The following is a 12,430-nucleotide window of genomic DNA, read 5'->3' on the forward strand; positions in this document are numbered from 1 at the left end:
ATATTTAGCAAAGGAAAGGCTTTCCTTTGTCACATAGCCACGGGACAAGTGAAGAAGATCAGGGTTAGGGTGAAGAACCTCTAAAGATTAGATTTATAATAATGTGCTACTTTGAGCACAAAAGCAGAGAAGGTGTATAGCAAAGACATCGGTGAATTATGGCATAGGCATCTTGGCCATTTTCACCATGGAGCCTTGAAGGTCATGCAACAAATTTCTACCGTACTTCCCAAGGGTGCACTAAAGTAGTGTGATACATGCAAATGGTGTACATTGGGGACGTACACCAAATCCACCTTTCATGATAAGGGCAATCAAGCACAATCAATCCTTAAAAGAGCTCAGTTAGATGTGTGTGGACTATTCTCGACAACCTCCATGGCCAAGCACATGTATTATGTTATATTTGTATATGATTTCTCACATAAGTGCAAGATATTCTCAATCAAGAAGAAAGGCCAAACATTCTAAAAATTTTGTGAATTTAAAGCACTTGTTGAGAAAGACACAAGCATGAAAGTGAAGGCTCTAAGGAGCAATATTGGTGGAGAATATGTGTCGAATGAGTTCAAGAACTTATGTGAAAAAGAAGGCATTCGATGGGAGTTAATAGTACCCCATAACCCACAGAAGAATGGGGTTGCAAAAAGGAATACCATAAGTATTGTGGGAGATGTACGAGCGATGTTACATGATCAAGGCCCATTGTTGCACTTGTGGGCTAAAGCATGCAACACAAAGGTATATGTGCAAAACATGAGTCGTCATCAGATTCTTGGGATAATTATACCAGAAGAAGCTTTTTTCAGGTTAGAAACCAGATGTGGCACACTTCGAGATCCTTATTTCATCAATTTATTATCATATTTCCAAGGATGCAATGAAAAATATAGAACCGACAACAGAGTTAGGCATATTTTTGGGGTACACTGATACACCTCACAACTATCGGGTGTACCTTCCATCTCACAAGATGACAGTTGTTCGTAGATATGTGAAGTTCGATGAAGAGAATGCCATGAGATGTTCCCTTGAGAGGAAGATTCAATTACATGCAAATGAGGAGCTTTTAACTCCAAAGGAAGAACCTCAGGAGGTTGTGGAGCATCCAAAAGTAGAGGAGAAGAGTGTGGAAGTACCCACTCATGTAGAGACATCCATATATGGAAGGAAGCACAATGGAGAGGCTGGAATTTTGATGCATTATGCTACAGATAATGTGGCAGCACCCACATAACAACGCAGTCAAAGGAGGTTACCAGATCGGTACACTGGCTACATGGCTATGATGAGCGAGAATGTAGAGATTGAACCATCCTCATTCACGGAAGAATTGCAGCAACCAGTATGGGTTGATTCCATGGTAGAGGAATATGATTCCATTATCAAGAAAAGTCATTGGGAAATTGTCCCAAGGCCAGAGGACAAGTCATTTGTAGGTTCCAGGTGGATCTACAAGCTAAAGAAAGCAGTATACGGGACTATCAAGAAACACAAGGACAAATTTGTGGCCAAGGGGTTCTCTCGAGTGGAGGGAATTGATTACGAGGAGACCTTTGCTCCAGTAGCAAGGTACTCTTCAGTCAGATCTATTCTAACACTTTCAATGCAGATGGGATGGAAGATACATCATATGGATGTGAAGACAACTTTCCTCAATGGAGTGATTGAGGAAGAGGTGTACATAGAGCAACCAAAAGGATTTGAGACCTTCGACAGAGAATCACATGTGTGCAAACTCAAGCGCGCGATGTATGGATTGAAGCAAGAACCATGTGCTTGGTAAACCAAGAATGCCAACTATTTCATCGAGTTGGGATTCACCAAAAGTGAAGAAAATGCAAAGATTTACCCTATTTTGGTTGAAGGTAAATTGTTGATTATAGTATTATATGTCACTAATTTAATTCTAACAAGTGATGAGAAGCTAATAAAATCTTTCAAAGAGAATTTGGTAAGAGAATTCGAGATGACATACATGGGGCTCATGCATTATTTCGTTGGTTTGGAAAATTTTCAAGGAGATGGGGAACTATTTGTCTCTCAGGGAAAGTATGAAAACGAGATACTGAAGAGGTTTCACATGGAGAGAAGCAACCCCATGGAGACTCCTCTAGCAGGGATTTGGAGGAAGGAAGATGCTACTTTAGGCGAAGTGGTAGAGGCTACCATTTACATTCAGCTTGTGGGTTCACGTATGTACTTGGTGAACACATGACCAGACATGTGTTATGTAGTTAACCAACTTAGTCAAGCAACGATTAATCCAACTAAAATCTAATGGAAGGCAACCAAACATGTGTTGAGATACCTCAGAGGCTTCACAGATGCAGATTGGGGAGGGAGTCCATCAGACAGGAAGAACACATTAGGAGGAATCTTCAGTATTGGGTTAGCAATAGTTTCTTGGTACATTAGGAAGCAGAGATCAGTTTCACTTAGTTGAACAGAAGCAGAGTACATGGCTTCTAGTCAAGAAACCTGTGAAGCTAAATAGATGAGGAATATCCTTGTTAGGTTATTTGGTCAACAGATGGATCCTACAGTGATTTATTGTGGCAATCAAAGTTGTATTAAACTCTCTACGTCTCTATTTTTTCATGATCAATCCAAGAATATTAGCATATGGTACCACCATCTCAAATATTGTGTGCATAGATGGATCATGTTGCTAGATTACATTCCTATAGAGGAACATGATGCATATATCTTGACTAAGGCACTATAAAGAGGCAAATTTGAGTTCCATAGAGGCAGGATTAGGGTATATGATAATCCCTTTCTTTTTGAGAGGGAGTCTTGAAAATGGCACCAAGAACGATTCTAATTTAATTTTCCCTCAAATTAAATTAGAAGAAAATTGTAATTCCACATCACTTGACAAATTGTACGAGTTAAATAAGTTAGTTTGACTTAGTTGGTTCAGTTAATTTGAGTTGAGGACCTAACTTGAGTCATGTAGAGTGTCTCCTACTTTGTAGGATCCTGGGTTGAGTTTATTTGAGTTGTAATTAATAATTCAATAAATCTGAGTTAAAGTCAGTTTAACTAGTTCCAGCTGTTGGCGGAACTAGTGGGAGGTCATGTAATGGGTTCTGTACTTTGCGATCAACCAATTAAATGATAACTCATGCATGCAAAATACACGAGTTACCCAATTGAGATTGGAGTTCAAGGGAAATGTACTATCAGTTGTATAATCATCCAAATCGTATAGGTGGTGCATGCAATTAGAGGAAGGCCTACGATGGATTGCATATTTGTGGATGAGGAATTTCCCTAATTAATAAGGGCTAATTGTCAAGGAAACAACGCAAGGAAATAGGGACTTGGGCAAGAAAGAAATTGGTTAAGTATTGGGCAAGGCTTGAGTAGGAAGTAGTGCGATAGATAGAGATAGTGTAGAGATTGCTTGGGCTTGAGCAAAGAATTGTAATATTCTCATATTTTCTGACTAATGCAATATACAAATAGCAAGGGCTTTCAATTATGGCTTTCCCCAGGAAATCATTGTGTAATGTGTTGATTGAATTTATTCTCATGTATGCTTTATGGTTTCACGATCATTTAATTATTTCCACAATTGGTAGAGTAGATTCAAGTCTATTGTTTTAGTAAATTACAATTATCAGTTTTGAATCTACAAGGAGAGGATAGAGATGGAGATAATGGGAAGAGAGAGAGAGAGGGAGACACATAGATAGAGGGGGGAGAGGGGGAGAGAGAGAAGGAGAGAGGGAGAGAGGGAATGACAGAGTTGGAGGGTGAAGAGAGACAGTGATGGGGGGAGGGACATAGGGAGGTGAGAGAAAATATGGGAGAGGGGAAGGAAGAGAGAGAGGACATGAGAGAGAGAAGGATAGAGGGAGGGACAAAGAGATGGAGTTCGAGTGGGGAATAGAGGGAGGGAAGAAGAAAGACATAGAGAGAGAAAGGTAGAGAGAGAGATAGGGTGACAAGGGAGAGATGGAGAAAGAGTGAGGGGGAGAGGAGAGTGAGAGGGAAGGGAGAGAGAAGGAGAGAGAGGGAGAGAAGGTGAAGAGAGAGAGAGAGAAAGAAGGGGAAGAGAAACAAATGGAGAGGAAGAGGGAGGGAGATAGATATATAGATATGGAGAGAGAGTGTGTATGTTTGGGGGTTGAGATAGAGACACTAAGAAGGAGAGACAAAGGGAGATAGAGGTATAGATGGAGGGGGGAGAGAGGGAAGAAGAGAGAGATAGAGAGAGGGAGACATAGATATATATGGAGAGAGAGTGCATGTTTTTGGGGTGAGATAGAGAGATAAAAAAGGAGAGATGGACAGAGATCTAGATATAAATGGTGGGGGGAGAGAGGGAAGAAGGGAGACAAAGAGAGTAAGGGAGAGGTGGAGAGAGAGAGAGAGATGGGGGAGAAAGCGAAGAGGGGAGAGAGAGAGAGATGGATGAGAGAAAAAGAGAGAGAGAAGGAGATAGACACGAACATGGACGGGCGAGAGAGAGAGAAGAAAAAAGAGACACACAGAGACAAATATAGATAACATATAGTATTATATAATATTGAAAATTATTAACCATAGACAAAGAGGAAGTAAGGCTTTTACAAAAGGTGAAAGAAGCACAAGGGCTTCATTTGGGAAGTAATACCATACCACGTGCACTCATATTGGGGGATATATAGGGGTTAAATGGTTTGTATATTAGCCGGTATAAAAAATGGAGCTCAAAGGTAATACAAAAGATAAAGGGGTATAAAATGTGTTAATGAAAAAAAGGATACCTACAATATCTAGTGAAAGTAGGGGATTTTTAAATTGGAAAGGTGTATTGGGTTTGTATTGGTAGGGGGTTAAATAATGTGATTTTTAGAGGTATTTTCCAATATGTAGTCAGATTAAATGTATTTTTTAGTATGCCACGAATGCAAGTGATATGTCAAAGGTTCATTGAGTGAATCCCATGTGAAAAATAAGTTGGATCTAGAAAGCCATGAATATGTTGGGTTCTCAATGAAATAAATGCATTGTTTTTAGTGAAGATGTTGATTCCTAATCCTATTTAATTGATTTCACTGGATGCATTGATTTCATTGTAGCTGTTGATTTCTAATCCTATTTTATTTCTTGTACCAGATGCATTAATTTCACTATAGATGTTGAATTCTAGTTTTATTTGATTGCTTGCACTAAATGCATTGATTTCAGTTTAGATGTTCATTTCTAATCCTATTTAGTTGCTTGCATTAGATGCATTGATTTCAGTGTCAATGTTGATTTCTAATTTGATGTATGTGTATGATATACATTAATTTCAAAGTAATTAACTTAATAATGTGCATTGATTTTGGTGTAAACAAATTATTTTTTTGACAACGTGCATTGATTTTTGGGTTATATTAATTCAACCATAAATAATGCTCACTTACTTAGAATGTTTGCTTCTTGACATTTTAAACTATTTGTAGTTGAAAGCATTCTTATTATTCCCATTTTCCATCATTCAACATTGTTAGTCACTCTGCATTCAAATGAGGTAATAGAAAACAACTACCATTGAAATTTACTTGGGGTTTAACACTCCATAAGTCACAATGATTGACTTTGGAGAAAACTACTATTAGTATTTGATCCAAGTGGATATTGGTGGCCACCCGCCCATTCCACCTAGACCTCTAGTCAGTTTCATCAAAATCCTTGCTTATAGTAGCATTTACTATTTTTAGCAGTTTTTTGGGTCCTGAACTTCTGAAGCAGTTTTGACCCCCTAAATGGTGTTTTTTGAGGTCCGCAATAGGACCATGACCATAGGCAAGCGCCTATTGTAAATATTGTAGCACTTGGGAGATATTTCCAACGAGGTACTGTATGCACCAAACAGAGATAATATGACCAAGTTACGACCCCAAGAAGTTGGCTGCCCAACTAACCCCAACGGGGCCCAGAAACTGTTGGTGTTCCATCTCCTGGGGTTATGGTTTTGGTTGTTTACGGTTTTCCCTTATTGTTCAATAATAAAAAGTCCCTTTAGGCTCATCGTAACATAGTTCAGAGGCATGTAGCCACCACATCTCTTCTCAGAGATAAGCTACCATTGCCTGAGCTAGCTTATTTCCATTTTATATGTAAGGATATTTCAGTTCTTTGAGATTAATGGAATGAAGTGTTATGTCTATTGCATATCTATATTTATGGTTATATTTGTATTATTTTTCATTCATGTTTAAGTTCGGATCAGTGGTATCAGAGTGGTCTTTTCTTTCTCTATTTTTGTTTGCATGTCCCCAACGAGGTCGTGGTATAAGGAATCAGGGCTCAAACTGGTTGAACCTGTACAAGACCAACCTCGCAAACCCTAACAACCTTCAATGGCGAAAGAAAAGAAATATGATGGGGCAGGAGATATTTTCAAAATATTGCTCGAAGAAACCTTCGAGTGACAGAGGAAAGCAATGATGGACAACTTTTCTCAGATCCTTCGGTAGCTACCCACACATGACGCATCTTCTTCCAACAACCACTCTGGAAGCACCACTCCCTTCAAGGTACAAGTTAACTTTGGCATCCCCATATTTGAAGGTTAGATAGATGTGTATGCCATAGATAAATGGTTAAATCTGCTAGAAGGATATTTCTCAGTTCATGATTTTTCCAACCAGGAAAAGGTTACATTTGCATTCCTCAAAGTCATCCCCCATGTCTAGGACTAGTGGGAAACCTACAATGAGAAGAGGGATGAGAGTGAACCCTCACTGTTTTCAGCAGCATCCACTTGGAATTATTTCCAGGATGTCATCAATGAGTAGTATTACCTTGTCAATAGCTATGAGGATAAATACATAAAGTGGACCACTCCGCGACAGGGAAGGGACCAAGACATACCAAAGTTCCCAAATATTTTTCACACCCTTTGCACAAAGTTGGGTATCAATAATTTTGAACGAGATTTGGTACCTAAGTACCACGATTATATACATAAATACATCCAGGACAAGATGGAGTACCTGGACATCTCCTCACTCATTGTTTCCTAGCGATACGCTTTCATGATCGAGCATAAATTTAAACAGAAGAAGCGAGACTTTGGATCTGCGAATCTAAAGCAAGGGAAAGGCACCCCAAACCATAGAACAAAGGACAAACCCAAGGCAGGGTGACCCAGGACAACCTTGCAAAGATGCAAATAAACAACAACACCATAAAGGCAAAGAAGGACACGAGAAAGTGGTGTGAGTTCCATAAGATCCCCACTCACAACACAAGTGAGTGTCAGGCCAAGAAGTCACTGGTGGCTGAGCTGAAGGCTTCTGAATCAGATCCCTATTCTGACTCTGAGTCAGAACTTGACAAGGGGAGTGACAAAGGGAATCATATTATTGACGTGAACCCTAGTTCCACCATTACCACCACTAAGATCCAGAAGGATGAGCCCGAAGTTCCAAAGGATGGGAAGTGCCTCTTTGACTCATAGATGAGGGTGAAGGGTTCTCCACTATAATTTGTTTTTTACAGTGGGAGCTAAAAGAACCTCATTTCAATAGAGGTCGTGAAGTGGCTAAGCCTACCGAACACAACACACTTACAACTTTACACCATTTGGTGGCTTCACCAAGGACAAGATCTCTACATCAGCCAACAGTTCTGCCTTCCGTATAGAATCAAGCCCTTACGGATGAGGTAACGTGTGATGTTTCTCCTCTTGAAGTTTGTGATGTACTATTAGGCCAACCATGCTTGTGGAAGCGACATTTTATGTATGAGTCTAGGCCTCACACTATTATTATTACTTTGGGAAATAAGTTGTACAGGATACCAGAGGCAGCATCACCTACCGCCATCTCTTGTAAAGAATTGCAGTAAGATCATTTCCCAAACCAAGAAATTTGTTTTCTTAATGATACGCCCTTAGGGAAAGAAGAAGATTAACCTCTATATAGGGATCCCTTTCACAAAAAAATAGATGGACAAGGTCATGGAGAAGTATAGGGACATCTTCACCTCACTCATACAGGTACCTCTACACTATCAAGTAAAACTCTCCATCCATTTGACCCCGGATGCGTTGCTACCCAATGAACTGATCTATCAATGCTCTATTCTGGAGAACGATGAAATCAAGAGGTAGATTCGAGAGCTGTTACAGAAATAGCACATCAAGCCAAGTTCATCACCCCATGGGAGCCAGATAGTGTTGGTATAGAAGAAGGACGAGACTCGGAGACTCTATATTGAATATCGGGTGTTGAAAAAGATCATTGTCAGGAATAGGTAGCTAATCCCACTGATTAGTGACCTTCTAGAGTTGCTCAAGGGGGCCAAATATTTCAGCAATAATGACTTGAAGTTCGGTTATCACCAAGTACCAATCAAACCCTCCGATGTGTGGAATATTTGAGGAGGATATGGATCATTAAGCTAAGAACATTCAAAGGAGAAGAATCATGGAGGTTTTTATATGTGTCCTTATCAAAACTATGAGAGAATTTGGAGAGGATTTGTATCTTGTATTTTTAGGATATTGGTTGAGACAAATGTAGATTTAGGAGAGATTTGAGGGATATGTATTTGTTGATCAGTAATCCCTAGTTTTTGTATAAATAGGGGTGCATCTTTCAAAGGATCCCATGTATCTAATATATATCCTATCTATGTATTCATTAAGCTTTTAATCTTTTTGGAGCTTTTCTCCATCTTTATGAAATATAAGCTGTTGTTTTGATCTCCAAGATGTGATAATTGTTCAGTGTGCATACTGAGGCATGGAGGGACCTCATCAACCACAATTTGCATATCTTTGTATATATTATTGACATAGTATAGTTTTGTCATTTCATTTCCTTTCAGCAAGTGTGCTTTCAATTATGCAAGTGTGAGTGTGATTTCCTTTCAGGAAGTGTGCTTTCAATTATGCAAGTGTGAGTATGATTTCCTTTCCACAAGTGTGATTTCAATTATGCAAGTGTAGTGTAATTTTCAATTCTACAAGCGTGGTGTGATTTCCTTTATGCAAGTGTGATTTTCATTTATGAAAGCATGGTGTGATTTCCCTTATGCAAGTGTGATTTCAATTTCTTTGGTTTGGATTTAGTTTTATTTATTTTCTTAGTTTCAATTGCATTAGATTAATCTAATCTGAAAGATAACCACCTAGTACATATAGTATAGGTATACCTCGTCAGTTTACAAAATCCCGAGTTGACAAATTAAATGACACGGATTTAACTCATAATTAAATCACCCAACATTTTGGCATCTTTGCCAAGGAAGTATAGATAGGTGTTTATTTTTAAGTTTAGAAAACTCATTATAGTTGCATTCATTCTTAGATGCATGGTTAAAATCATTTAGAATGCATATTAGATTTCAATATTTTTTTCAATACTTTGTTATAATTTATGTGAATGACAGGAAGTATCAACCAATGGAGTAATTCACAAGACAATCAAGAGTTTGAAGAATGTCCTTCCAAGAACTCTCTCAAATACTAGTAATTGTTGAGATATCTGCTTCTCAGGAAGAGTATATTTTAACTACATTCAAAAATTTATGTGTCTCTCCACCTCCACAAGAATATCTTCAAGTATCTTTCGATTCCTCTGGTCAATTTGTTGAAGAGGCCGAAGAATCATGCAATAATGTTGATGAGGAGAAACTACTAGAATTTGAGGAATGCATAATAAAGGAAGATATTCAAAGTGATTTAAACCAAGAAAGGAATCATGAATGTTGTGGCCTTATTGAAAGATGGTTCCAATCAAGGATCAAATCACATTATTTCTTAATTGTATTATCGAAACAATTGGTTTTTCATTCTTTTATGTGTTTTAATGCATATTTCTCAAATATTGGCATGAATATATTTTTACTCCAGTTACGCACATGGTTACACTGGAAATATGCCTACACTTAAAATAAATTTTCTATTTTCAGTAAAGTAGAGTAGTGTAGATGAATAAAATCAAGTTTTGGTGATTTTTTTTTAAGTTTTTAGTTTAGATTTCATTTTATTTGCAATTTTGTTTTTGGTGGCACAGTAAGAGCCACCTAGATCACTAATCATTTGCAGGAGGATGTAGAAAGAGAATGAATATTTGAGAGCCACAATATGAATTTAGAGATCAAATCCTTTCACTTTGTCTTTTGAATTTCACTTTCCGAATGAATAAATAGATTAAATATTGTTCAATATACTATCTTCTTACACTCCTTGCGATCTGGAAGATCAGAAAAGAAAATTGAACAAAATTAGTTTTAAAATTTTGCAATAAAAATTGGATAAGAGATCTAAATTCATAATCAGAAGTATTATAACATGCTTTTAGAAATATCAAATAGAAAACCTAATGCCTCTAATGGATCCAACACTATCCAAAACCCCTGTTTTGACTCTTTTTGCACCTCATTTGGCCAAAAATTGAGAAAGATATCACTATTTTAAGTTTATGCCCAATTCTAATGTTAATAAGCTTACAATTTGACCCAAACCCATCTTGTGCACCCAGAAAATAGGAACGAGCGTGAATTCGGCCTTTCAGACCAGTAGTTGAAATTGTAGGACAATTAAAACTGCCCCCAAGTCCTCTGTGTCGGTGGTAATGTGGAGGGTCATATGGGCAGGGCCTAGGGCTTAGCCCTGGCCCCTTTCTCCAAATCCATGTGTATTGACATTTAAAAACATATTTTGGAGCTTTAATTAATAAGTAATGTGTTAACCATATTGGTTAAGGATTTTTTTTTATGGCATGAGGTTGTGGGTTCAAGTCTGGTGGAGGTGGTTTGACCCTACACAAAATTTTGGCCACCATGAGGATGATTGTGACTAGAACTGAAGCTCGAACAAACTTCTACAGGAAAATCAAAAGAAACCCATTATGATTTTCCTCCATCCCAGGGTTCATAATGTTGGTGTTCAAAAAAATGGCTACTACTATCTCTCTCTTTGGGTGAGCATATTTCTCTTGGATGTTGAGTGTTGTTGTTTCAACTATTGGGATAATGTTATCTCCTTGGACCTATGTTGTGTAAATTTTTTTCTCTTGCTTATCTTTACATTCTCCCTTTGCTGGTGTCTATGAGAAAAACCCAAGTTGGTGTGCCACTACCATCCCACAAAAACCAATAAAATTAGCATATATAAATCATACATACTAAACTATTTAGTAGCAAGGCAGAGAAACAAATGGAATACATAGAACCATACATGTCAAAGCAAAGATGTCCATTGTCGCCCAGGTCCCATACGCTTTCAACTTTATATTGACAATTTAGAAGATCTCATTTCAAAGTGATACATGTGGTTTCCTTCTCTATGGTATTTCCAACTAGGATGTAAGATCACCTCACTTCTCTAGGTGCAATTATGGTTGAAGTTTCCATCCACAATTTATTAAAGGAATATCTTATACATTGCTCAAGGTAGTTGTAGGTTACACTATAAATATTTCACCTTTGTAACGAATTTTTCATGGAAGTATGAGAGATTATAGAATAGGAGTTTCATGTGATGAGTTTATACACATAATAAGTTTCTGGGCATATTTTATTTCCGTCTATCATAGAATAATAGGTTGTCACACAAAAATTTTGTCCTCCTAGCCATAGCAAGGAGCTTCCACAGTTTGAGGGGAACTTTTTTCCTACTGCCCCACATGTCCTAGAATTTATAAAGCATATATGAGAATTGATGGAAATACATGAAGATTCCATGATAAGGTTTTTTATGCTTTCTTTAGGACAAGGGCATGGTGGCTAGCTGAAGCATTCTTGTAGCCCAAACAACATACATTCTCTCAAATCTCTAGCTGAAATCTTCCTCAAGCATTGCCACCCAAGGTTCAAAAATTTGATGGTACATATCAAGAGTTGTTGACAACCCTACAAGAGGAAGGCCTCCTTGGTCTTTTTGAAGGAAATGATAACATTTTGTTGACACGGCGAATTTTCGCTATGCCAGCAAAGGGGAACCAACCTGATCGCAGACCCCGATTAGATCTTATTTTATTTGGAATGGCTAGTTCCAACAGGTTTCAAAGGATCCCGTAAACTGTTATAGGGGTTGAAAGATTGCTCCCCAGAGGAAGACTTCCATTAAATCAATGAAAGAAACAGCTAACCTATATGTATCAATTCCAATCTATATTGATTCTACATACTGATGCTAGTCCTAACTATTCTAATCTATCATGCAAGAGCATAATAAAAGAGATTAAACATCATATATAGATTCCAAGTCCAGGTGAATCAATTACTGAGTTCACCGATGAACAAGGTTGTATTTAAGCTTAATTGCAATCTAACTATTAATACAAGAATACACATTCCTGTTTCTACATATAAAACTTGCAACCGATGTTTAATATAGCTTTGAATCGGAGACCGCTCATGAGTTAACCATGATAACGAAGTATATTCAAATAAGCAAGACTGTCATAAGTTGTCTGTTATCACTGTGCAC

The sequence above is a fragment of the Pinus tabuliformis genome, chromosome 8, assembly GCF_031772625.1.
Source record: "Pinus tabuliformis cultivar Carrire ecotype Pingquan chromosome 8, CPIR1, whole genome shotgun sequence".
Classification (NCBI taxonomy): domain Eukaryota; kingdom Viridiplantae; phylum Streptophyta; class Pinopsida; order Pinales; family Pinaceae; genus Pinus; species Pinus tabuliformis.